The 26,439-nt window shown below is 37.4% G+C and overlaps 1 protein-coding gene across 6 annotated transcripts in view; it reads left to right on the top strand.

Moving 5' to 3' along the window:
• The first annotated feature begins 625 nt into the window (after positions 1-625).
• ADGRL2 (adhesion G protein-coupled receptor L2) overlaps positions 626-26,439 on the top strand; it is a 469,695-nt gene continuing 443,881 nt past the window's right edge. For 2 of the 6 annotated variants that reach the window (XM_043553115.1, XM_043553114.1), the window contains exon 1: positions 629-972. The gene's annotated coding sequence lies outside the window, so the exon portion shown is untranslated. Of the gene's footprint in view, positions 973-8,079; positions 8,153-26,439 lie in introns of all 6 variants that reach the window. The other 4 variants (XM_043553100.1, XM_043553112.1, XM_043553104.1 and 1 more) reach the window with 4 other exon arrangements.

The raw sequence follows: 26,439 nt of genomic DNA, 5'->3' as shown, positions 1-26,439 counted from the left end.
CAGCATAAGTACTTCATTTAAATCAAATTGGGAAAATTTGACAGGTAATGCTTGTGTTATTCATGGTAATAAGGGAGAAGTGGCTGGATGCAGATTGTTAGAGGGTTTTCACAGGTCTCTTTGTCTTGATACATTTCGGTAATCTCAAAAATATTGGCTTACACACACAGAGCAATGATATTTTTGTCAAAGACAACAATATATCAACATTTTGAATCCCATCTTCTATCCATTCCTTTAAAGTTATCTGCATACTCAATAACTGTATTTTTAAGGCACATGTAGAAATCTGTCTTAATTTGTACAAACTACTCAGTTCGAAATGTTTCTGTGTTTAAAATTACGTGGGGAGTTTTACCTGCGTCATTCTTTTACCTGCCTGATTACAAATCACTTGAAGCTTCCAGTATAAAATCCTGACTTTATGATGACAGAATAATTAAGTGTTTATAAAAATCTGATCAAATGGAACATCAGAAGTTTGGGGCAGGGGAGGTATTCTGTTATTAACCAGTGCTTAATGACAGCATTTCTTATCTTACAATTGTGACATGAAGAGGGAGCTGTAGCTCTTCTGAGATACAGTTCTGCCAGAACCAGCATATCCAGCCAAGCTTCCCGATTTCTTGTCTTCTTTTTCTCTGTCTCTCCCCTTCTCTCTCTTGTTCTCGCTCTCATTCACTTTCTCTCCCATTTTTTTGCCACTGTGCCAGATAAATTTAAATGTATCTGTTCAAGTGGAGATAATCCATGCAAATCAGAGGCACTGGCTCCCAGTGCTTGATTCACAAAGAGAACTCAGCTTCAGGAGGTCACTCATTCACAGCTGCTCCTCCCATAATATTTTTCCCCTCATTGCAGAACTGCTGCATGTATACAGTGACTGAAAGGACTCAATTTACTGCAACTGCAGCCCGGTTTTACTGACAACTTTCTTTAAAGGGGGACTTACCTTCCATCTGTCTTGTAAAGGTAGGAGCCTGATTCTTCTAAAGACATAATACCATCACTGTTTGCTCATTATTAGATGCCACTATAATGATGCATGTTCTTGTCATCAGTAGGTCCTAATATGATGCCAGGTGCCTGATGCTTTTGTTACTTATCTGTATAGGTGCAGTTGTTTAAGTGACTGTTATTCTAATGTTTATTTAGCCAGCTATTTATCCTTTTTACAATGACAAGTAAGATTTTAACATAGAGGCTCTCTAGTCTACAAGTGCAACCTTCAATTAAGCTTTTTTCTTTTTCCTTTTAAAAAATGTTTTCCAATATCTGTTTAAGTCAATGCAGTGCAGTAGTCATCAAGTGAAAAGTCAATATTGTCAGGGGTTTCTGGCCTTGAACCTTCTTAGGGTGTTATCTTTGGAGCAGAACTAACTGTTGAAATGTTTTAAACATAAATAAAAAGGTCACCTTTTACTTTGTACAGTTGTATACAAGGAAACTGCAGGCCTTGTTGCAAATGGGCCTGTCAAATAAATGTAGACCACAAGATAAACATATTTTTAATAGAATTGCCAGTAGTAATAGAAGTAATTAAATGCAACCATTATAGTTATAAGTGTGTTCATATCTATTTTTTAAAATGTTGAACATAAAATGCTTGGTTTTTTTTAAAAAAGAAAGTTAACTGGATCAAAACCAGTTTGGGGCATAATTCCTATAGACTGCAAAAAGGGGGGGGGGGGACGCAATTCAAGCGCTATTTACTCAGTAAAGTTCTGACTCAAAGTGTGTATAACAAGAAATATGAAACTAGCACGTTTGAGAGCACACTGATTGTATGAAGGCAGACAGTAAGTCTGGCATCACTTCATGAACATTTCTTTGGATTTGCTCGCAGAGTTTAGAGTTACATCTGAAATGTTGCTTTGACAGGACAATTTTAGATATATTCAAATACAATAAAATAATAGTTTTGAAGAGCAGCACAGTGCAGAAATTACAGCATTAGAATTCTTCTTCCTTAAATTTGTCCTGCAATAAAATTTGTCCTGTTTAGCAAAAAGAAAAGGAGTACTTGTGGCACCTTAGAGACTAACCAATTTATTTGAGCATAAGCTTTCCTGAGCTACAGCTCACTTCATCGTTTGTCAGCTGCAATTTGTAAATTATAATAATTAGTTTTGTATATATTATTCATATAGAACTGTTATCTAACTAACTTAGGAGTTAATAAAAACAACTGTAATTTTAAAAGTCTGGAACAAAATAGAGGTAAGAGGAAAATGTTGTAAAGCAGAATGGACAGAAAGAGGGGAAAGAAAAAAGTTTAAAACCATCAAAAACCTTCCCTAGTACCTTGAATAATACTGATGGTGTAAATGTTCAGTTTTAACATTATGGATTCAAATCTTTTAGTTAGCAGTCTTCAGGAAAATGTATTTGCTCTCCACATTAAGTATCCCAGTGCCCCAGAATGTCTATCTTTTCTCTTTGATATACAGTCTGCTTTTGAAAAAAATGCATTCTGATTTTGGAGTACAGTACAAACGAAAGGAGCCTTGTCATTGTTAGCATAAAGAAGACATCTACACAAGTATTACTGTGCAGAGGGCAATCTTTCTTCCTCTGGCATTTGTTAGGTTACTGTACATAGAATTTAGCAGATAACTATCTTCTGCTTCTTGGCATTTTAGTTCCTATTGGTATGCAGGCTAGTCTGCTAGGATGGCAACTGACAAAGAAATATGTTTTATAGCAGCATGTAATAAAAGCCTTTCACAATGATGTAACAGAAATCTGACCTTTCTTTCTTATCCAGTAATTAGAATTGCTGTTAACTATTTTAAGTGCAAGGGGGTTCTTTTAAGTAAATTCAAGTTACCTAGGAAGAACCAGTATGTGTTTTTGAACAATGCCTTCACAAATTACAAATTTTAGAATCATTTCCAGATAGAAAGAGAGTGAGAAATTTCTCCATTCTGCTTGCTGCACACACAGCAATTTTGATTTAGAGATGGAGGAAAGAGTCCAGTGCAAATTCATTCTTCTTGCCTACTCCAGGAGCAAGAGCATTTATAGAATATTTTTTGGTATTACAAAAAAATAAAATGGGGATGGGGCATTTTAGATAGGAAAAGTGAACTTCAGAAAAGACCTTAGGGATCTCTTTTAATGGAAATTCTGGCCAATATAAAGTTGGGAGATAAAGGAGATCCCTATGGAATTTGATAATCAGTGAGATGAGATCAGATAAACCAATACTGGAAATATGAAAAGGAGGGGGCAAAAGGACCTTTAGGAGGAAAAGCTTTTTCTAAGTGAATAAAAAAATGTTGTAGCAAACAGTTATTTTCGGCTTCCTTTCCTTCAACCAAATGGCCAAATGTTTCACAGGTATGGAAGTGTTCTTTAGTGAGTCATCACCATCATTTCACTAAGTAATTTCAGAATGATTGGTATGATTCTCCTCTTAGGGACACCAGGTTTACACCCTGAATTCATTGATACACTGAAATAAATGAAAGGAAAATCTGGCCCTGCATTTTATATAAGTCTCTGAATTTATTTGCTAACCTTTCAGGAAACTCTCCAAAGATCTAACCCATATGTTAAGCTTCAAGTTAGTTCATCCTGTGTAGTCTTCTAACCAAAATTATTAGGGTCCTTTACACCTGGTTTCTGTTTTCCATTGACAATGGTTTCTTCTTCATCATCTTTGAACTTGCCCTTGCTATGGTAACTCACTCAAACAACTCTTCAAGATAAGTTACCTTTTACTCCACTTTAGTGTGCCTTGCAAGAGAATCTATAGGATGTGGTAAACCTTGTAGCTGTATATAATGCAGTGTACTTGCTCCCATCAGGCTCTTTTCTGTAGGTTTTACAGAGGATAGTTAAAAAGATAAATTATCATCTTAAAAGGATGTTATAGAGATGGTTAATAAGTTCCATTCAACTTGTTAAGTGTTCATTGAGGCCCAAGTTGCTTTCAGCTTTAACCAAGTCTAGTGCCTTACAAATATATATATATAGAGAGAGAGTCTTTTAGCAATGAAGGGAACATATGATAGATCATGTAAGAAAATGTACAGCAATATAGGTTAGTAGGAAAGAAAACCTAAGTGGCTACAAGTTTATCAAGCAGTGAGATGTCATTGGTGACTTGCTACGGCAGCAGAAAAAGAATATGTGTTCCTCAGTGTGTCTCATCAGCTTATGTATTTGATTATATCATGCTCTCATTTTCAATACCTGTCATTGCCTTGTACTCCAGAATACATTGCTGAAATATCATGCTGGAAATTTAGGCCTTTTATCTGAATGAATGCTGAATATGATTTCTATTGCAGAAAAAGCTTACTTATACCTCAAGGGGTTAAGAGCTGAATCAGGTCTGTAATTGACTGTCTTGTCTACTTTGAAGGTCTTCTCCATTTAAAAAAAAAAAAATCCTAAAGAACAAGATTGACATCCCTTTGCATTTTCGAATTTTTCAGCAGGTAAAGTACTTGGTAATGACTCAGATTAACCTGAGGCTTTATCTGTCTTTCGTTCCTTGAAACTTCATTGAAGTTTTAGTAATAGTTAACATTTTTATGCAAACAACTGTTCTCATCAGAACACAGCATTCTAATGTCATATGCTTTTCTTTGTAATCTCCAGAGGGGTTTCAAAGTGGGCCCTTTTTTTCCCTACATGTCTCTGTTTTGGGGAGTCTAAATGAAAATGTCCTCAGTTGAAATGAACCAACAGAGGGTTCAGATAAAGGAAAATAAATGGAGTGGAAATGCATCTTTAAATGATTAGCCTGTGAAACTTTGAACATGGTTATCTGACGTTTTGTCAAAGAGTGTTATCTCTAAAGAAGAATCGAGCAAGGGAGCAGGTCCGTACAGAAAAGCAGTTGTTGCTTTACTTCTGTCTGTTTATTTGAGTTAGCTTGAACTGTCTCCCACTTTCTTTTCCTCCCAGTGTGCAAAGTTTAAATATTACAAAAGCAGCCAGTAGGAATCTGATTCAAAAGCTATGCTCATTTGACCTTTGGACACAAAATATCTCACATAAACAACAATCAAACAGCCTTAACACATAATCAAGTGCAAGAAATATGCAGAACATGGGTGAATAGCAATTCAACATTTTTAGAGTAGGGATAAAAAGAACAGATGAGACCACTTTGTTAGATCAATTTTTTCTTTCCCTGATCCTCGTCAATGTATCAGACTCTGTGGATTTGCCCGGCATACAGTACTCAGTACATGAGGCTAAAGCCACACAGCCAAATGCTTCACTGATTTACACCAGTGGGATTGAAACAGGTCTAAATCAGCTAAGAGATTGTATTTTAAAAGTATAGTTTATTTTTTTTCATTCTTGAGAAATGTGAGTGTTAAACAAGTGTATAGTTAGCACATAATTATAAATTCATTTAAATTCTGTATGACACTGCCAAGGATTTTGCAAGAAGATTGCATTTGTCACATATCCATTTAATTTCCATCACTCTGTTAATGTTGCAACATTAAAAAATCTCTTAGATTGTTTCAGAAATATGCATTGGTGTGAATCAATTCTCAAAAGTGGACCCTTCAGTAACCAGCTGTTATTTCAACTTCTTCTCTTTGCTGCCAGGGTAATATAACTGTATGAGGATAGAAAAACCAGAATGCACCCAGTTTTCAGGTTCTGTTTGTGGAGAAATTCACTACTCTCAATATTGTATGTGGTGTTATAGGCATGCCGGTTCCAGGATATTAGACAGACAAGTAGATGAGGTAATATCTTTTATTGGACAAACTTTTGTTGGTGAGACAGACAAGTTTGCTCTCATTCTCTCTCTGTCTTGTAAGCTTGTCTGTCTCACCAACAGAAGCTGGTCCAATAAAAGATATTACCTCACCCCTTGTCTCTCTACTACCCTAAATAAACTAATAGACCCAAAACTCGGACATTTGACTCACCTTTCTACAGGAGCCTGTGGTTCAGAAGCTGTATGCTTTAGCTAAGAGGACTACAATCAAAGGAGTAAATGCTTACTAAAGGGAATACAACCACTAACTAACCTATGCAATTTCTGTTCCCTGACCTTTGCACTGTGCTGTGTTCTGTGAGTCAGTGAAGTCAATAATAACAATGTAATGTTAACTATGACACTGTGACCTACAATAAAAAGTATAGGAGAGAAAGAAAGAAAAATTTCAGAATTAGACCTAATGTTCCTGGAATTATTTTATGCTCAGTATTCTTCTTTTGAGGCAAGGTAACATCCTCAGAGGATTTAGGGCATTCCTAGAAGAAAGATAGCAGATGAGATCATTTTTATTAAAACTTTCTTGTTCTCACAGAGCCCATTCTTGGTTCCTGCTGAAAAAGCTAGTTGAGGAAACAAGCTGTTTGTGAGAAAGGTTCCACAGATGTCAGATGTGTGAGTGGAATCATTCCTCATTTCCCTCATGCTACAGGACTGCTCTGCAGCCAGTTTTTCAACCACTGGGCTTCAGTAGCTTCTGCACTCTTCTCCAAGGGGTTTGCACTGGCTGTGTCAGTCCTAGATCAACCAGGTATTAACCTACATCTTTCTGGCCTTTCCCTGCCTTTCCGTATCCTGTCCCAAAACTCTCTACACTGTAGCATACAGATGGCTTGATATCTCTGCACAAGCTTCTAATGTCTTGTCCCCAGCCATGCATAGCATAGCCACATTAGTTTCATTGCCTAAGCAGGCCTCAAGCAATTATAGGACCAGTAAAAAACACATTCTTTGTACTTCAGGACAAATCCTACAAACCTTACTTTTTTTGACTAAAAAAACATTTAAGGAATTGGCCCTTAGGAATCAAGACCAAAGTTTACAAACGTGGACACTGATCAGGAATGCCTTCTTTCATTTTGGAGCTCATTTTGAGAACAGATTAACAGAACTGCTGAGTACTCACAACTGCAGTCAAAGTCAATGTTAGTCACACGTGCTTATCACCTCAGAAAACCAGGCCCATGGTACTTCACTCAAGTTGGGCTCCCAAGATCTGTGGCCATCTTTAAATATTTGACTCTAAATGTCTAAATCAGAAATATATCATAAACTTGTAATGTCATTGTTAGGTGCCTAGTTCCTGTTGTGGTTAAGGCAGGGGACTAGACACAGACAGACACATACGTGCACACACACAGAGGATGCCATTGAGATAGTATAATGGGAAAGTGAAAGGCATTACCCAGATACTGGTTGCATGTATAGGACACATTTTACAGTTCTGCACATTTGGTTTTAATTTCTTTTGAAATTATGCTAATAGATTCTGATAGACTCAACCTGGCATTGATTTTCTTGGGATTTACTCTTTGTTGTTTAGTGTATATGTTCTCCCCAACATTCCTCTCTCCCTTCCCAGCCCCCATGCACTCCCCAAAAGATCCATCTTATGTCTTACATAAAACCTGTTTAATTTCCAATGAAAGATTATAGTAAGTGTGCTTTTAATGTAATTATGTCAGTCGTGGATGATAACATGTATTAGGCAGTGCAAACTACTGATTATCTGTCAGGATAAATCTGTTTATTTCAGAAATAGTAGTCTGACAACCCCCTCTTGTTAATCGTGAAAGTACATGCTAATGCCAGGTACTGTTTGGTAGAATTCTGTCAGAGGAATGTGTTCACTAGACTTGTGCTTTGACATTCTTTACTCCTAGTTTTGCAAATTTTCTGTATATTCTTTACAAAAATGGATTCCAATGTTTGAGCAAAGCAGCTGATGTACAATTTCATTTCAGAGCTCATCACAGGAAAGAATGACTTGTGAAAAGAGAGAGTGGATTATAGGCTTATGCTGCAGTTCAGAATGTGCCCATGGCTGGGTTCATCTCTAGTAATGTCAATGCAGCCCATTTGTATTAACCTGGGGGGAAAAGAAGAAAGTGCGAGGAAAGGGGGGGAAAGTTAGATAAGTAATTTTTTTTTCAAAATCACTCTTTTTTCGGTAATGACAGCAGTTTCTAAATATGTTATGGACGAAAAAGAATATCGCCTGATGATGCGCATGGCATTCCATTTTGAGACAAAGGGCAGCATGAACCGAACATAGACAGCACTTAGAATGTTGTGAATTTGACTCAGCTTTTTTGTTGCAGGGAATGAATTTTATGTATTTGAAGTGAAAAAACACTGGAATATGGAAGCATAGTTTGCCAAAGCTTGCAAGAGGTATTTTGTCTGACTTTACTGCATTTTGATCATTTCATGAATGTCATAAAATGCTGAAAAGCAGAATAAAAATTGATATTTATATTGACGTTTCGGGATTTTTAAATAGAAGCTCTGAAAATCTAAACAGACTTCACACTCTCTGCAGCTGTTCCTCCAAACCCATTCTTGTTCTGCGGTTCGGTTTTGTTTTGTTTTTTTATTTATTCTCCCCCTCATACACACATACTCTCAATTGGCCCTCATGTAAACATCTCTATCTTTCTCCCCAGAAGATTATGCATATCTTCATCTTATTTCAGAATTTACATGTGTACTTTGCATATTTTTGCATCAGTATGTCTGTTTTAAATTAGATAAAGGTCACTGTCATTCATAATCAAGAAGAAGGTGTATTAAAGGTCAGGATTCAATAAAAAAATTGATTAGATGTAGAGGTTTGTTCATATGATTCGGTATATCATTGGATAAGTAGAAATCATGAGTCAACAAATTAACCTCAGTATAATGGGCTACTTGCTTCATTAGGATCAGAAATGAGATTCACATATTTTTTCCAATAAACTACTTGTTTGTCTCCATGTAATAAGAGGAGATACTTGTGTTGTTGGTTCTTACAGCACGGAGTATTTTTATAATTTAATTTGGTTAAAATGTGACATGAATGACAATTATTATGTTAAAAACAGAAATAAGGTATAGTGACTCCAAATATATTTTGAATTAATATGGATATCAATGACATGAATATAATTTGCTACAAAAATAGGTTATAATTCTAAATTTGCTTTCCTGTCTTTGTACATAGGTTTTAGCTTGAGCACATTAGGAAAAATTCAGTGGGTAATTTAGTTAAGTGCAGACATCAGGGGGATGTTTAGACTAGCAAGTGAGGATGGACTAAGAGGAAAAATGGACTTGTGGTTAAGGCATCCTTGGTTCAAATTTTGGTTCTGTCACAAACTTGTTTGGGCAAGTGTTACCTTGGGCAAGCCTCTTAATCTCTCTCTGACTGAGTCTTGATCTGCAAAATAAGGAAAGACAATAATACTCCCTTTCTCACAGGGTAGTTGATGTTTAATGTTTCTGAGGTGCTGAGATGCTATAATATTGAAGACTGGCAAGTAGATCAAACTGGTGTTAGGAAACAGCACCACTTTACCATACACTAAACCTAGGAAGGACAGATACTTCTATGTAATTTCATAAGACCACATTCCCTATTTTAGAAATGTGTCAATTAATTGGATTGGACAGACTTAGTGCCCTCTTTCCTCACCCCAGTGTAAGCTTTGCTTCTTTACTGTGAACTTTTGCCACTGTTTCAACTTACAACACAGCAAAAAATCAATTTGAAAAACAACATTACAATTAAAACAGTTATACATGTCAAACATTTCAGACATTGTGTAATTCTTTAAGCTTTCTTCACGTCTGTGGAGAATAACTATCAGGTTACTACTTGTACTATTTTTTCGTGGGTATGGTTGACTATAAAACCCTAAGTATGAAGGAAAATTAGACGTGCCTGTTAGCAGTCTAAACTTACACCCTCTGGTTTTCGAATACTATGTAGGTAAGCTTTCCTCTATAAATATACTGGGGGTTGCTCATGATTAAAGCTGGAAGATCACAACTTATGCTAACTGTTGTCTGATGTTCACACACCTTATTCTCTCCCTGGTTTTAATGGGAAGTCAGAAATTTGCATTGACCCACTGTGAAAGTTTCTTAGGATGTCCTTGGAGTTTCTGATGTTTTAGTCAGCTTGAGGGTTGATTAAGACTTTTATTCTTCCAAGGTCAATTGTGTTCTATTCAGTTCAATTTGGTTGTAAAGTGTACTCAGACTTTTGGATGTGACCTTGTGTAATGAGTTTACAACTAGATATTAAAATATTGTGGCATTTCTTGTAATGATAGAGTCTGGCTCAGTGTCACTTATCAGATTTTTCCCTTCTCCTTTGTTCTGAAGTGTATTGCAGACCAGTAGTTGCCTTAGCACCCCATAAGTGGCAGGATCTCAGTTGCAAGTGAAGTAAAGTAATGCCTGTGGGCAAGCCCCTGAAGTGCACTGGAGCTGGAAGTAGTAAGCTATAGGACCTGAGTGGAAGTAGCCTGAGATACTTTTTCTGTGTGGAGCAGACACCAGCAGAATGGCTCAGTGGGCACTGTGGGAGCATGGCCAGAGATGTTCCTTCTTGCAGTATGGAAAGTGGCAGGATGCATCATCCCTCAACACCGCTCTCCCACCTGCCGTACCTCATGAAGGGGAGCCTTGGCTAACTCTTTTAGAATCATGGAACTCCATCAGATCTACTGCCCAGGTTCTCTGGGTAACATTCCAAGGAGAACTACCTCTGAATTTCAGGTATCTCCTATATTGGTGTGCTGACAGTGAGGCTACCTGCACACTCTCTTCCAACAACATAACCAAAAAGCCACATTTGGCTCTGTATTCTTATAGGAGAAAATCCCATATTCTTGACTGCAGCTGTGGAGATCCCACAGGAAGGGAACCATTGCATTTTTGCTGTGCGGGGGAAAGGAAGGGCTGGACTATTCTATTCTATTTAGGCTGCATTCAAATACTGTGGTGATGAATGTGGTATAAGATCCTGAATAGAACAGAATAGAACTTTAGGAGGTCTTGAAGAGGATGTGCATCCCCTTTATCAAACCAACTTTCTAAGCACTTCCTGTGCAGCTGAGGGCACAGCTTGGCGGCCTAGAGGAGGGTGGAACTGGAGGATCTGCCTCTCTGCAGATTCTTTTCTCCTCCCCTGTAGCCGAGGCGGTATGTAAAGAACTGTACAGACTACTTCAGCAGTTTGACTAGAGTAGCCTTCATTCAGCAGACATTCCATGGTCTGGAGGATGGAGTCTTCCTCTTCTCCCTGAAGCACATCATATAACCTCTCTATGGTCACCTATCACTGTGGTGCCCACTTGACCTTATCGGCGCTGGGTACAAGATAGTGGGCTTGGGATTTGGTTTGGGATCTTTGAGAACAGAAGGTGATGGGAGTCATGAACCTCCAAGTTCTACTCCGGGCTGGGCCGCTGACTTGTTATGTTCCTTCCATAAAGTCACTTAAGCCTAGGGTGACCAGATAGCAAGTATGAAAAAACGGGACAGGGGGTGGGAGGTAATAGGCACCTATATAAGAAAAAGTCCCCAAAAACGGGACTGTCCCTTTAAAAACAGGACATCTGGTCACCCTACTTAAGCCAAAATTTTCAAATCTAAAGATGTGTACCTAAATCCATGCTTAAACACCCAGACACCTGTTTTTAATATGTGCTGCTGAGTACCCACAACTTCAACTGACTTCAAAGGGAGCTGTGAGCACTCAGAAGTCCAAATCTATGAAAATCATTGATTTCTTTAGGTGCCTAATTTAGATTTAAAAATTTTGCCTTTTGTTGTTTATATTATTATTTGTATTAGCACAGCACCAAGGAGCCTTAGTTGTGAACCAGGACCCGACTGTGCTAGGTGCTTTACCTTTATTTCTTTTTCTCATTTTTCTTATATGTAAAACCTAGAATACTTACCTACCTCAGAGGGATATTGTGAGGATTCATTGTTTAATATTTGTATAGTGGGTTGGAAAATAAATGCTGTATAAATGTTAAGTATCATTATTCATGGTAGAAGGTAAAATATTATTTATTCATATTTGAAAATAGATTGCATTAATTTGGAGTATACCCTTAAGTCCAAGCATTCGTATTGTCTGCAAAACACACACAAAATAAGGGCCACGTGCATAATTTGCAAATAAAATACATACACAAAGCCTGTAGTAATTTAAACAATAATCCAGAGCAACAATATCTACAGCTTTTTAAACAACTCACAAGTGCACACTCCCAGACAAAGAGAGAGAAATGAACTAGTAAGATGTATATGTAATAAAAATCATCTGTTATAATCTTTTACTCTTATCACCTTTTGTTCTTCCCATACCCCTCTCCTTGATTAATTGTGATCCATTGCTGACTTATAGTGGGATCCTGGTAGCGGGGGCCTATCTTTTATTTGTCTGTAAAACTCTGGTCCTACTCCCAATAGAATCAATAGCTAGATCTTATATATATATATATATATATATATAAACCCTCTAATGGAACAATTGTCCATCAGAGAATGCAGTTCCATTGTAATTGAAACGCTTTGCAAAAGCATGTGTCGATTGCATGAACATTTCATTCTGAAGAAAAATCAGAGGGGAAAAAGTTCCAAAAATGTCCTGTTTTGACATTTTTTGGAACAAAACATTTTGATTTTTTGACTTTTAGTTTTGAAATGTTTGTATTTTTATTAGCTATTATAATATAATATAAAAAAATTAAAAGTCAACATCAAAACAAAACATTTCTATTTTTGTCTAAACAAAATGTTCTAATAGATCTAAAACAAATATATTTTCTTTCACAGAGAATTTTCAGTATGAAGCCATACTTCATAATCTTGAAATCCTTTGTTTCAAATTGGAACAAAACCTTAAAATTTCTACACATTGACTTCAGTGATGCAGCACAGTGGCTGAAGCACAGTATAAACAATACTGATAATCTGCCTGTTTTATATGTCTATGTTTAGATGCAACATATGTGTACACACTCATTGAAGTCTGACTCTTAGATTCATCTATGATAGAGAAATTTCCTATTGAAAATCAAAGTATGTTTTCTGTATATTTCAGTTTTTAGTAATTTTTGGCCTAACAACTGTCATTTAGAAACAGGTATTTCATGGTGCTATCACATTAGATTGTGATTTTAATACATCTAGAGTTATTTAATAAGGCAGCCTGTTAAGACTAGGACACTGACTAATAAGTTTGTTCAAGCAGACTTTCATTTGGGCATCAGGAATAAGTGCTCTGTCTGTTTGATCAATTTCTGTACTAAACACAGATGTTGTTATTTGTCAAATACTAACTGTTTTAATGGACCATTCTTCATGATCTTTAACAACTATAAATTGATCTGTGGGATTCAGATGTCACAGCACAATCCAGATATGTTCCAAGAATCCAAGTTTAAGCAAACTACAGTACAAAAGAAATAAATGTTTTAATTTACTCTGGGGACAAAGTATATTAAGCAAAATAATCCGGATTTCACAACAAGCACTGAGACAAGGATATTATTTTTCTGCAAAGCAGATAATATAATAATCAATCTAGACAGCTACTGTATATCTTCCAATACTTACCGCTTTAATGAAGGTAAGCTCTAAGAATTCTATTTAGACTTTAAGACCTTTACATCTTGAACCATCAAAAATAATCAAACATGTTTTAAATCTGCTTTATTGATTTCTTATTTGTAAACCAAAAACTCTCAAGATAGGTTAATTTTCACATTTACCATTTATAATTATTTTCTGTTATCGCCTTGTTTTAAAAGAGAGAGAGCATTCAGGCTCTTTTGCCCAAACTATCCATTTTTTGCCATTTAACACAAATAAAGAAGAAATAAGTTGTCTTTTCTAAGAGATTTAACACAAACATATAGGTCCTTGGAGTACAAAGGAATGTGCAAGCTTCCTTTATCTTGTAGTCTCATTAACAAACCAATCTTTTATGCATTTCATACATAATGCTCCATGTGATTATAAAACCCAGCCCACATAGATTAATGAAGTTTGCCCCAACCTGAAAAGGGAGACACATGCTATTGAGAAAAATGACCCAGCTCCCAAATCTTCCATGAGAACTGTGAAAGTCATTCTTTTGGGAAATGTTCAAAGAGAGACCAAATGTGATAATAAAAGTTCTCAGTGCTAGCAGGTTTGCCCTAGAATAGTACTTTGGAAATGTGAGGTGCAACAGAAAGGCAATCTGCCAGATACTGATTAAATTTCAGTCACCTATCCAAAGCAGTCCCTAGTTGCTTATAAAATGCTCCATATAATTACAGTAACTACAGTTTTAAAGCAATTTACACATTGGCCTTTATCGTTGGTCTCTCTTTGTAGGTGATTTCTACTTTAAAATCAATATTCTTAAAATAAATGTTAACAAGATGTATTAAATTTTAGTCACATGGACCATTTTTAGAGTCAATATCAAATATCTTCCCAGGAACTCCTCTTGGCATTTGCGGGAGCTTAGCTTTAATCAAATGTCATACCGTCTATATACTAAGCCATCATTGTTCCGTTACTTCAGTGTGGTATGTCACTTAACCACATTGAAAACTGTTATGGAGTTAGAAGTGGATACTAAATAAAACCGCAAAACATAACCAGGATGAAGGAACAGTAAGGGCTAAATTCTGTCCTTTGTAAGTTACCCAGGTGCAAATGCCAGATCAATGCAAAATTCTGTGCCATTTAAGTTGTGTGGTTAGCCTCCTATCCATTCTGTAAAGCAGATAGCAGAAGAGGCATTAGGAGAGCTGTGGGAGGCACACTAGCAGATCAGTACTGTGATACCCAATGTTATGCCAGTATAACTGCATGGGAGTAAATAATGGAGTTACACTGGTATAAAACTGAACTCCATTGGTTACTCCATTGGACTTGTACTGGCATACAGCTGGAGTAATGCTCCAGTGAATCATGTCCTTCATAGTCAGTAAATCTGGTCCCAGTAGAATTACATTGATATAAACTGGAGTAACACAGTAGTGAATCAGGCACTATGTGCTGGCAATAGCAGGTGTGAGGCTACAGGTAGCTTTAAACATGTTTTGTTTTGTTTAGTTAGTTCAAGGTGTCTCTTCTGGCTGCTAAGCACAGAAAACCTCTTTAATTAGGCTGCATCTTGTTGTTACCAAGATTATTATACTAACTCGGGCAAATATTATTTGAAGCACATTTGTGTTTGTGTAGGAAAACTAGGGTCAGTAGAGATCATCCAAAAGGTTGTTCCACAAAGGATTATCTTGGATGATATTTTTGAAAACTGTCACATATTGCATAAAGGGCAAAGCACTTGTAACTCTTGTGATTGATCCTCTGTCAAGTCATGATTGCTGTCACCAACAGGTTATATTCCTGAAACAAAGCAGTAGGAACAGCACCATTTCCAGTTAGTCAAACTTGTTAGTCTTCCAGCACTATTTTCTTCTGATTTCTTTCCATGCTTTTTTCTCTCAAATTATAAGACATTCACTTACAATTGAAAAGAAAAACAGACAAGATGTGTACATAACAAAGCACATCTCTATAGCTTACTGTCACAGCTAGAGCTTCACGAATAACAGATTTTTCCGAAAAATTCTGAAAAACCAGAAAACAATCATTTTGGGTCAATCCAAAAATTAATTTTGAAAAAATTTGGGCCAGATCAAAAAGTTAAAATTATTCATTTCAAGTTAAGTGAAAAGTTTTGTTTGACCCAAAACAAAATGTTTTGTCTCAATTTTGAGCATTTATTAATATTTTATATTGTAATAATTTATATTTTAATATTTAAATATTTTATATTTTAAAATTACAGAAATTTTAAAACAAAAAAACCATTTCAAATCTAAAAATCAAAACATTTCATTCTGAAAATTTTCATTTTAATTTTTTAGGATTTTTTTTAGGTTTGGTTGTGTTTTTTACCAAAATAATTCAGCAAATCAATATCAATTCACTAAATATTTTGGTGTCACTGAATCTGCATTTTTAGCTTTAAAAAGTTTCAGCTGAAAAATTTCACCCAACTCTAGTCATAACCTTACATGATCTCCCCAGCTGTTTGTGGTTCCTTGCTGTGATCTGTGTAGTTTTGTGTCTGGTCCTGCAAACATTACCAAGTGCTGTGGAATTGACTACTCATGGCAGTAATCACTACAGTTGGTACTGAGAGTTTTCACAATTGGGACTTTAGGCCCCACCCAGCAAAGCACTAAAGTACATGCTTAACTTTAGCCATGAATTCAATGGAACTACTCACATGCTCAAAGTCAAATTCATGCTTAAGTATTTTGTTATGTCAGTCTGTGATTTGGTGCACAGGCACCTCACTAGAAAGGAGCATGAGTTCCTGTGGGTTCAATTAGCCCTACCCTGCCTCATCACGTGCATTAGATATCAGGTGTAGAGTGGGCAATTAAAAGGAGAAGGCCTAGCTCAGCTGGTAGATAGATGAACCTCCTGGTGGGGGAGACCAACCAAAGGAATGGTTGTTTGAAAAGAGGCCCTGAGTGGAAAGGAAGGGTCCTGCTGAAAACTTATTGGATGACTCTATTTTGAGTTTTTGGTTTTTTCTTAATTTTGGACTTTAATACCCTGGATGGGGTGAGACTCAAGCATGTCTTAGTCAGAGGACTAAAGCACCACTGCATTGGACCCCAGGATAACCGGCGAAAGACTGTCAAAGACTCAACTGACTAGTGAGTAGTAGGTCATGTGGCCACAAGGATGCACCATGGAAGCAAGCCCTGTCATGATGTCTTACATGTTAAAGTCCCAATGAAAGAGTCTCTTTTCAAATTGTCTCTGAGGTGCTATGCATACTCATCATGCTATCTAAATAATAAATAGAAATACTAAATTTGTGGCACATGAACCAGTCTAATAGGCATGTCAGAACCAAAAAGCAGATGTGTAGCTTTCTTTTCACTTAATCTTAGGCATGCTATAAAATTCTGCCATGGTGTCTCTCAAAGAAAAGACAACACATTGTGCAATGTAAGACAGTTAAACACAATCCAGCTGTTCAGTAGAAAACATATCCCTCCCTAAATGTACATATATGGAGAAAAGTAGAAAAAATAAAAAAGTATTCCTTCATAGCCTTTGCTGAATGCACAAAACCTGTCTAACAATATAAGAGTCTCAACTGTCCACATGAATCATAAAAAATAACAATTCAACAAAATAAGACCTGCATCTGTTAATAGATTAGCATACATGATCAGTGTGGTCATGTATGCTATCTATTAACATATATAAGTCCAATCGATCTGTGTCATCCCACAGCAAAAGTTTCAGTTCACTAGAGGAAAAAATTACCATGTCTAGGAACTAAATTCTGTAACTCCAGTAGGGAGAACTGGAGAGACCACAACAAAATAGCAGCCTAGTAAATTGTACTCAACCTTGGTACATTCAAGTGAAGTTCCAAATCACATATTTTATAATCAATGATTTTATCCTACTTGGGTGGAAAAAAACAACTTAGTGCTACATTCTTCTTTCCAATCAACACAACAGATTTCTTAGCCATTCTCAGATAAGGGTGGAACTTTGACTTTTATGTTGTCTTCCTCTCCCCCTCCATTTCATACCTATTAGCCCCAGAAATAAATGTCAGCAATAACATATGAAATCACTGACAAGATAAGCAACTGATTAGTTGATCAGTGTTTCCTCTTTTTTTCTAATATATATATTTTCCAACAATAATGATTAGATTTATAGAAATATAATCATTTCCTTTGCTAAAATAAAATGATGTTTGACATTAACAAAAGGTCAGGTGTCATGCTGTAAACCACAATGAGTATTGCCTTTAAGGAATATTGAATTAAGAGGTACATATATTTGACAAAGTATAGAATTCAAATAGCTGCCATGTGAGCAGTGCCCTTTTATATGCCATAGATTTATTGACATTTGCTAACTATAAAAAGTTAAAACAGTTTGCATTTAATGAGTACTATCAATTTTAAAACTAATAACACCTCATGTAAGAATAGTACATTTTCAACTAAAGGCTCCGATTTTGCACACACAAATTAGACATCCAAATGTTAATTTGTGCACCCATATGCCAGTGTTGTCCATGTAAACAAGTGTGTGCTCACTTTTGTAGGCACAATTACTTGCACAAATGTGCACATCAAGAATCACAAGCGATCAATTCTCTGCATACAGTAAATAAATATGCAAGGAGATTTTTTAAAAAAAAAATTGATACACTTGAGGTAGTCTTTCATTATTGTAGACATAATAGCCTCTCCTAAATATTTATTATCCACATCACAAATTCATCATACAGTTCAGAATGACTGTCTCTCCTTGACGGGAGTATCAGATGTGGCACAGGTCGAAATCATTGGCCTTGTCTTCACGGCCAAAAAAGGTGCAATATTTTTTATTCAATGTAGCTAATATATATGAGCTGTCCTGAGGTAAAACAGTGAAGACATTATACCCTTCCCAGGATTGACCTCATCTAATTTATTTAGTGATAAAATTAAAGTGACATGTATTTTCCTCAGGAGAGCTCACATGCAAGTTACCCTGAGCTAAAAAGCACACCTTTTTTAGCCACCTAAACAAGACTACTGTTGGAATTATGCCAGAGCTTGACAGGACAAAGCTAATATATCTTATTCTCCCTCTCTGCATCCCACCTATGCTAACATGTAGAAAGGGTGGGACCATGAGCCTGCTCCAATCTCTTCCAGTCCCCTTTAAAGTCCTAAGGCCAGTGCTTCTAACCTCATGGAGTCTCTCTGACCTGTGGCCTTTCCCCTCTCAAATTGACACTCTCAAATCCTTAGCCACTGGTCTCCTTTCTCAGAGATGTGCATTTTATTTACAAAGAACCAGTTACCATTAACTAGTTAACAAACCTGAAGAAGAGCTCTGTGCAGCTCAAAAGCTTGTCTCTTCCACCAACTGAAGTTCTGAAGTTGATCTATTAAAAGATATTACCTCACCCACTTTATCTCTCTAGTTAACATTAAATTAAGAACAATAGTCTATAATGTATTTTTTCCTGTAAAACAAAGTAAAAGAGCATAGACACTGTATATAACGGTGAGCATGTGTTGTTTCTCAGAAGCTGATCATATACAGAACCACTGGATTTGTTATGAGAGTTGCCATGATGGATAGATAGGATGCTAGTTTCAACTGAACAGCAGAATAAATATAGTCACAAATCATTCAAAGTCAGCACTCAATTTTCAAACACAAGTGCTTTAACAGAACTGCCACATCCTGTATTCAGTCTATTAAGTCAGCACTCAGGCAAATAAAGCAGCCATTTGAGTGTCAATTTCAACATCCAAATGAGGGATTTGGAGGTCCACTTTGGAAAACTATGCACTGGCCTTTTGTATTTATGTATTTATAGGTCTGCTCACCCTTAGCCAGGATCACATTTTTTAATTTTTATTTAGTTATTAATTTAATTCCAGACTTATTCATCCATCATTTGCAAAATGATGAGACAATGGGAAATGAAAAGTTATTGAATATGGGCAAGTGTGATGGAGGAGAAAAGTCCCTTTTGTGCTTTTTTCCCCCTAAGTAAAACTGCTCCCAGTTACTGTATCTTAATTATGGATACAACTTGTAAGAGTGGAACCAGAGATATAAAATAGCATTTGGAGAAATAACCTTATTATTCAGGAGTGGATCAGAAATGTTATCTCCCTAATAAGGTAATGATGATAATTTTGGGTGTTCTACCACTTTTCCAATAATGTTCTCTATCTTAGGTTATTTGCCATCTTGCAGAGATTGCTGGGTATCAGTTTAGAATATGAATTAATGAAACAATCCCTTCAGTACTTATGTTACCTGTTAAACTTGGCTTCAGATAGTTAATGCAAATTTCTATCCACTATGTGTTTTCTGTCCCCCAGTCTCTCATCTTCCTCATTTTCTCTTCCTTTATTTTATTTTATATATTTTTTTTCAAATGTCAGTTGCAGCACCCCTGGCTGAGGGAAGCAGCAGGTGGCTTTTTTCTGAAGTGACACCGGAGCTGGTCTGTGAAACAACCACACATAGAGTTGTTCCTGATAGGGAGCACCCAGTTTTCTCTGTGACAAGCCTGCAGGGATGGAGGCTGGTGCTTAATAAACCAGGAAGATTATTTTTAAAAGCAGGATTCTTTCTGCTACTTCTAGATTTGCAAAACATGGCTCCTGCTTCACACAGGAGACAGGGAGATGTAAATATCAAAAGTTTATTTCTGTTTAAAGGGACTCATTATACCACTCCAAAGTTGATTTTTCTTTTCCTGAAGGCCAGTTCCCTTCACCATCGTGCCCTGTGAGCAGTTTCCTTACATGTGTCTGAGGAAACTAATCCTCTAATAAACTATGCCTAAATCAGGCAAGGGTAGGAACCTCAGCTGTTTCTGTAAACTGAGATGAATCAACCACACCCTCCCTTTTTTTTTTTTTTTTTTTTTTTTTTAAGTACAGGTTGGCTTTAGTGAAGGAGATTCTCCTCCAATAAGGCACTTGACTGATTGCCGCCTACTTGCAACCCCATTATCTAACTGCCTGCTGTGGGAGGGGTCACATTGTGCCATTAAAACACAGGCCTGTGCTGGAGCCAGTGTGGAGGAATGCCACCGTAGGTGTAGCTCATTGGTTCTTACACAGGTATGCACCCTGCAGGTGTGGTACAGGAACTGCAATTGTGACTGCTTCCCCTCCTTCTCCCCACCCCTTCCAATGGATGCAAGAGTCCTTTTGTCTTCACACTGTACAGCACCTACACAAGGGTCAGCCATACTCTGTTTATCCTCTCCCAGGATTATTATTATTATAATTATTTATTTAAAGAGTACCATACATGTGCTTGTTATTTATTTACCTGCCTCCAGGTCCCTCTCCCTTCTCCAAACCTGTGGCTCCCTCTCACTTTGTTGCACACTCCAGCTGCTTTTCTCCTGAGCCCTGGATGCCTTCACTGTAAAGTGCATGCCTCTCGATTGATGCTACACACTGTGGAACACATCAAGCCTCAGGGCATACCAGAGAACTTGAAGCAGAGGAACGTACTCCACTTTAGTGTGGGAACTTGAGCTCTCAATGTTCTTAAAGGTAGGTGAAGCTGTGCAGGAAAGATCGGGATTCTGGAGAGAAGGCAACTGGCCCTCCAAAGAGCCACTTTGCTGATGAGAGCCAGCTGGGTGAATTTAAGAGGGCAGTTGGGCCAGGTGGCTTACCAAGTGACTTTGGCAAATTAAGGATAGGTAGCCCTCTAATGGTCATTGAGGAAAGAAGCTGAGGACATCTTCCAGGTGAGAGAGAGCCTCAGCCTGGTGTGTTGTTTAGGCTAAGCAGAAGAGGGAGACTGTATATTGATATGGTGTTCTGTGCCTGAATTGTATTATCTAAGAATGGAATTCCCTGGGCGTAGACACCATGTCTTCTTCAATATATTTTACAGCATCAAGAACAATCATGTTGCTCAGCAAACAATAATAATAAAAGTTACAATAATATAGGATTCAGAGTAGCAGCCGTGATAGTCTGTATTTGCAAAAAGAAAAGGAGTACTTGTGGCACCTTAGAGACGAACAAATTTATTTGAGCATAAGCTTTCGTGAGCTACAGCTCACTTCATCGGATGCATAATATAGGAACAGCTATTCAAAATCTTGGGAAATTTAAGGGAGTAATTTTTGCTGATGAAGAGTGTTTAAAAACAAACAAACAAAAAACCCAAAATATATTTAAAAAACCCTCAAACACATATTAAAAATGTGGGTGTCAGTGTTAATTTTAGACACAGAAAACTTCCCATTCAGAACCCTTTCAATTCCTACGTGCTCTCTTATTTGCTAAGGTGCCATATGAATTCTGTTGACTTTTGGTAGTAAATGATTTATTATAACAAAAATCACTTGAAAATGGCAGAACTGCCAATGTTTTCTTCTCTGGAGTGATACTCCCATACCACTCATTTACTACATTTCCCTCTCATGAAAAAGGATTTTGCTTTGTGTTTCACTGAGGAATTTGAAAATCTTACTTGTATTTTCTTTTTAAACCTCCCTCACTTAGATTATCCTCCCAAGCAACGGAATAGAGATTTGTGCCCTTGCTGAGAGATATACAGAACAATTTCTCACTGGAAGGAACAAAAGTGAACTGGTTTGGTGCCAGATAAATACAGATCAGCAGGTGCATCTGGGTTCATCTCTTAGGCGTAGTCTACTTTAGAAAATTAGGTTGGTTTAACGATGTCAGTCCGGGATGTGAAAATCCACATCCCTGAGCACCTCAGTTAAGCCAACCTAAAGTCCCCATGTAAACAGTGCTAGGTTGATGGAAGAATTCTTCTGTTAACCAAACTAACGCGTCTTGGTGAGGTGGATTGCCTACATCAATGGCAGAATCCTTTCCAGCTATGCTGCTGTAATGTTTTAAGTGTAGACAAGCCTTTAAACAAAGTTGTTGAAGAGCAAAGATAATTTTGAATCAGGTATAAAGAAATCCTTCCAAAAAGCTCTTTCTTTTCCAGCAGTGCCAATAAACACATGCTCTAGTAATATGTTCTTTTGTGTCAATCCTAGCTCTGAGCTGATCAACTGATCTGAGGTCTGGCAAGAAGGCTCCTTTGTAAATGCCATCTTAAAATATACCGGGGGGGGGGGGGAGTATATTACATTATTTTTGAAATGAGGTAATGTAGACTACCTTAGCACTAGACTGTGACTTGAACTACATGCCCATGTAAAGGACTAAGGGGAATTAAAAATTATTCCACTGCATGAGCTCCCTGGACCTTGAGTCAGGGCTTACAGGAATCAGATGATGTTGACCGCCCACTTTCTACCCCCTGGAGCAAGAAAGTGGAGAAGGGCAGAGAATGTACTTGCCAGTGCAGCTGTTTGGGCACTGGGGGGTGTTGCAGTTTGTTGCTGATAACGGCCAGCAACAAATTACTACCCTCTGAGCCAGGATGAAGAGGGGAGGAATTATGATTTGCAGTATGTCTGGGAATCACAAAGCTTTCGGCAGCTAATATTGGAGAGGCACCACCTCCTGCTTGGGGCTGTACCTGAAGACAGATTACTCTGAGATTTCAATCCTATACAACGATATAACTCAATATATTATAGGAAGATCAACTTCTATTGTTAGGAGAAAAGCGTGTTACTTATGAGGGCCAAGTAGAATTTTTTTTAAGATCCTGAGGGAAGTATATTAGTAAAAATAGATTAATGACTATCGTTCCTTTTCTTAATGAGCTCCTGGAATGTCTGTGAAAAGTGCAGGGACAAATTGGATGAAATGTGCAGTGTCACTTCCTTGCAAGGGAAAAGGAGTCCCAAACAACAGGTTATTATAGGGACAGTATCAGTGTGCTAATGATATCAGCAACAGAAATTTTCTTTTTTTCTAAAATAGCTAATCATTTTTCATGGACCTACTTCTAAAACCCCTTTTATGCTTTTAGCATTTTACTGTTTAAACACTTTACTGTTTATTCTTGACACATCAGGATCTTTAGAATTTTAACACCAAGAGCCAAAATTCATCTATGGTGTAGCTTCACTGACTTCAGTGGAGTCAAAGCAGAGGTAAATTTAGTACATGATGTTTTATTGTTCTGGTCATCTTGCACTGCAATTTAATCAGATTTTTTTTCATTTATGAAGCAACGAGTTTTAATATATTTTTCTTATCCTTGCTCCTGACTCTGAATCATTTTAATAACAGTTGTAAATAAGTAAAGCTTACATGATGGTCCTACCACCTGCTTACTATTTTAGAGCATACACTGAATTGTGTAGCACCCTGGGAGTATGCACTCCAGGTGACCTGATCTAACCTATATATGTAACTGTCATTAACATTAATGGGAAACTAAGATAACATATCTTGCTTTAAGATCTTGCATCTCATTGTGAAAGAAGTACTCAGCAGGGAGGAAAGGCTGTGTGAAGGGGCTTTACTTCATGCTCAAAAGGCACAAGGCAGAAGCATAGAATCCTCAGATCCAATTGTATTATCAACACAGATTTTCCACAGCATGATGCCATGGTATGAGGGAAGTTGTGTATGCTGCCCATTTCACCTTCAAGCAGAGTCCTGTATAGCCTATACACCACTTAAGTGCCACTTCGACCCTATTTTGAGGACTTAAGTGATGCTTAGGCCTGGTGCACAAGGGTGAATTTCATCTGAGCTTCAGCCTTGGGTACAAATGCTTTCCTCCATGTTCTAATGCTATGTAGCTCAGCCCTGAAGGGGGCTGCAGAGACCTGGACTACATGAGTCACAGAAACAATGCTTTTTGGCTGAGTGGGACTTCCAGTATTTTCTGCTTTTCTTAAAACCCCAGTGCCTGGAGTCATGCGATTATGTGAAACTATCAGCTTTCCTTTTTTTTTTAAAGATATGTGTCTAGTCCTCGTGGTTGCAGAACAGGACTTGAAAATATGAACCCTAAAATCTCAAAACACAGAGGCAAATCAAAAGAGCCTGTTTTAAGTCACATAATTTTTAAGCCACTCTCATGATTTTGGGGGGCCTGACTCATGACTTCTAAACCCTTGGGAACGGTAATGCCAAGTATTTCTGGACTGTCATCCATCCCAGGAAAAGACTAACATATTGTGCCTATCATTTTAGAAAATAAAAATTATGCCTTTCATGCTGTTGATGTTGTTTCATTCCATTTGGTCAAATCTAAGAGCCTAATAATTCTGTCCTTAAAGTCAATGCCAGACTCCAAAATTCTGCCCTCATCTTTGCAAGTCCTATTAGATGTTTGCCATAGGCAAATCTGAGAGTAATATTTGGTCATAAAAAATAGAATAATTTACCAAAACTAATGTTTAATATTATACCATTATGAATGCCAAAAGGAAGCAATTGGTGATCCTTTAAAATTAATCTCTTTAGTGCAGAAATTATTGCTTGTTACTGTCCTAAAATGTTAAAAAATTAAAATAGATTTTAAAATGAAGGTCCAGCCAAGCCTTTCTTGTGTAATAATCATACACAGTAAACAATTACATTATGTAAACCAACCATCTGAGCAGAAATGATAATTAAAGTAATGCATCAGTGTGCTTCATTGATTTATGAATTTGTTTAATGATTCTTGTTCAGAATAGCAGAAGCCATTATGCATTCACTGATTTTAGGAGTTAGTATATAGTTGTATGACCTTTCCCCACACAACAGAAGTAATATTCCCAAGTGAGCAAAGAAACCTATTAATTTTCTTCATGAAATAAGGTGTTCTTGTGTTCTGTACTACTATTCAGGAAAAAAATAGTGGTGATTGCCCAGGTAAGAGAGTATCAGAGTTAACACAGCAAATATTGTATTGAGCGCATGCATGGGTTCTATCTGAAACAATGAACAGCCAGGGAAATCCATGTTGGATTAGGCTTAATGGATCCCAGATACAATCAGGAGTACAAGTAGGGTGGTACGCTCCAGTACGCAGTAGTGGCAAGAGATTTTTAGTGGGTACAGAGTACCGGAAAGACTTGGGGAGGCTATGCCCCCCACTCTGGAGGGGGGTGGAGCTGCACTCTGCTCCTGAAAGGAGCAGCACACTGCTCGGGAGGGCATTCATTCTTTATATGGGTTTAATAGCACAATACGTATGCTAACAAATTTAAACAAAGGCTTTGTTTAAGTTTGTTTGCATACGTATTGTGCTGTTAAGTTGGTCAGGAGTCCTTAAGAAGGGAGTGGGGGGGGGGAGGAAGGTGTTTAAACAGCGTTTTTGATTCCTGCTCCAGCCCTTGGACTATGAACATATACCGATGGGAACATTCTAACCAAGGGACTGAGGACTTTAAGATAATCTGGAGCCTTCATATTTCCTTGATCCTTTGCAGATGAATTTATGAGTTGTATATGGTACAAAGACTGTTCTAGCCTCATTGATTGCTGATTTCTCCCTTGCAACGGACAAAGATCAGATGTCTGCTGACTTTCTCACATGAGTCAGCAGCCTTTGATATCTGTGATATAAGTGACATAGCCCTTGCTTGAGTGGTTTTGTTCTTTCCTCTCCAAATGTCAAAGCCTGTTCCCATTGAACTCAATAGCAAAACTTCTTTTGATTTCAATGGGAACAGGATTTGGCCCCAAGAGATCAGAGAATGTGATTTTGATTAATTGCTTATCTGTCCAGAGACAGTTCTCATGCATGTTCTGCCAGGCTGATTTTGATTGCCCATCCTGTATGTCATGCTGAGGAAAATAATAAAACAATTTGGGCTGTAGTTCTATCAAGATGCACATGGCACACACAGTTCTATGCCTCTCTTCCATCAAACCCAGATGGCACAGCATCTTTGTTTTCCAAGTGCCTGGAGGAGAGCAATACTTAGGCCTTGTCTATACTGCCACTTTACAGTGCTGAAACTTTCTAGCTCGGGGGTGTGAAAAAACACACCCCTGAGCAATGCAAGTCTCAGCGCTGTAAAGTGGCAGTGTAGACAGTACACCAGCATTGGGAGCTACTCCCCTCATGGTATTTAACAACACTAGTCTAATTCTGCTCCCATTAAATCAATGGTGTTTTTACGATTGGTTCCAATGGGAGCAGAATTACACCAACACTGAGCACTTTTGAAAATCCCACCAGAAAGGGTGGGAGAAAGG

This window comes from Chelonia mydas, chromosome 8 (genome assembly GCF_015237465.2).
Source record: "Chelonia mydas isolate rCheMyd1 chromosome 8, rCheMyd1.pri.v2, whole genome shotgun sequence".
Taxonomy (NCBI): domain Eukaryota; kingdom Metazoa; phylum Chordata; order Testudines; family Cheloniidae; genus Chelonia; species Chelonia mydas.
The sequence above is the reverse complement of the archived record's forward strand: the minus strand, read 5'-3'. Positions and strand labels throughout refer to the sequence as shown.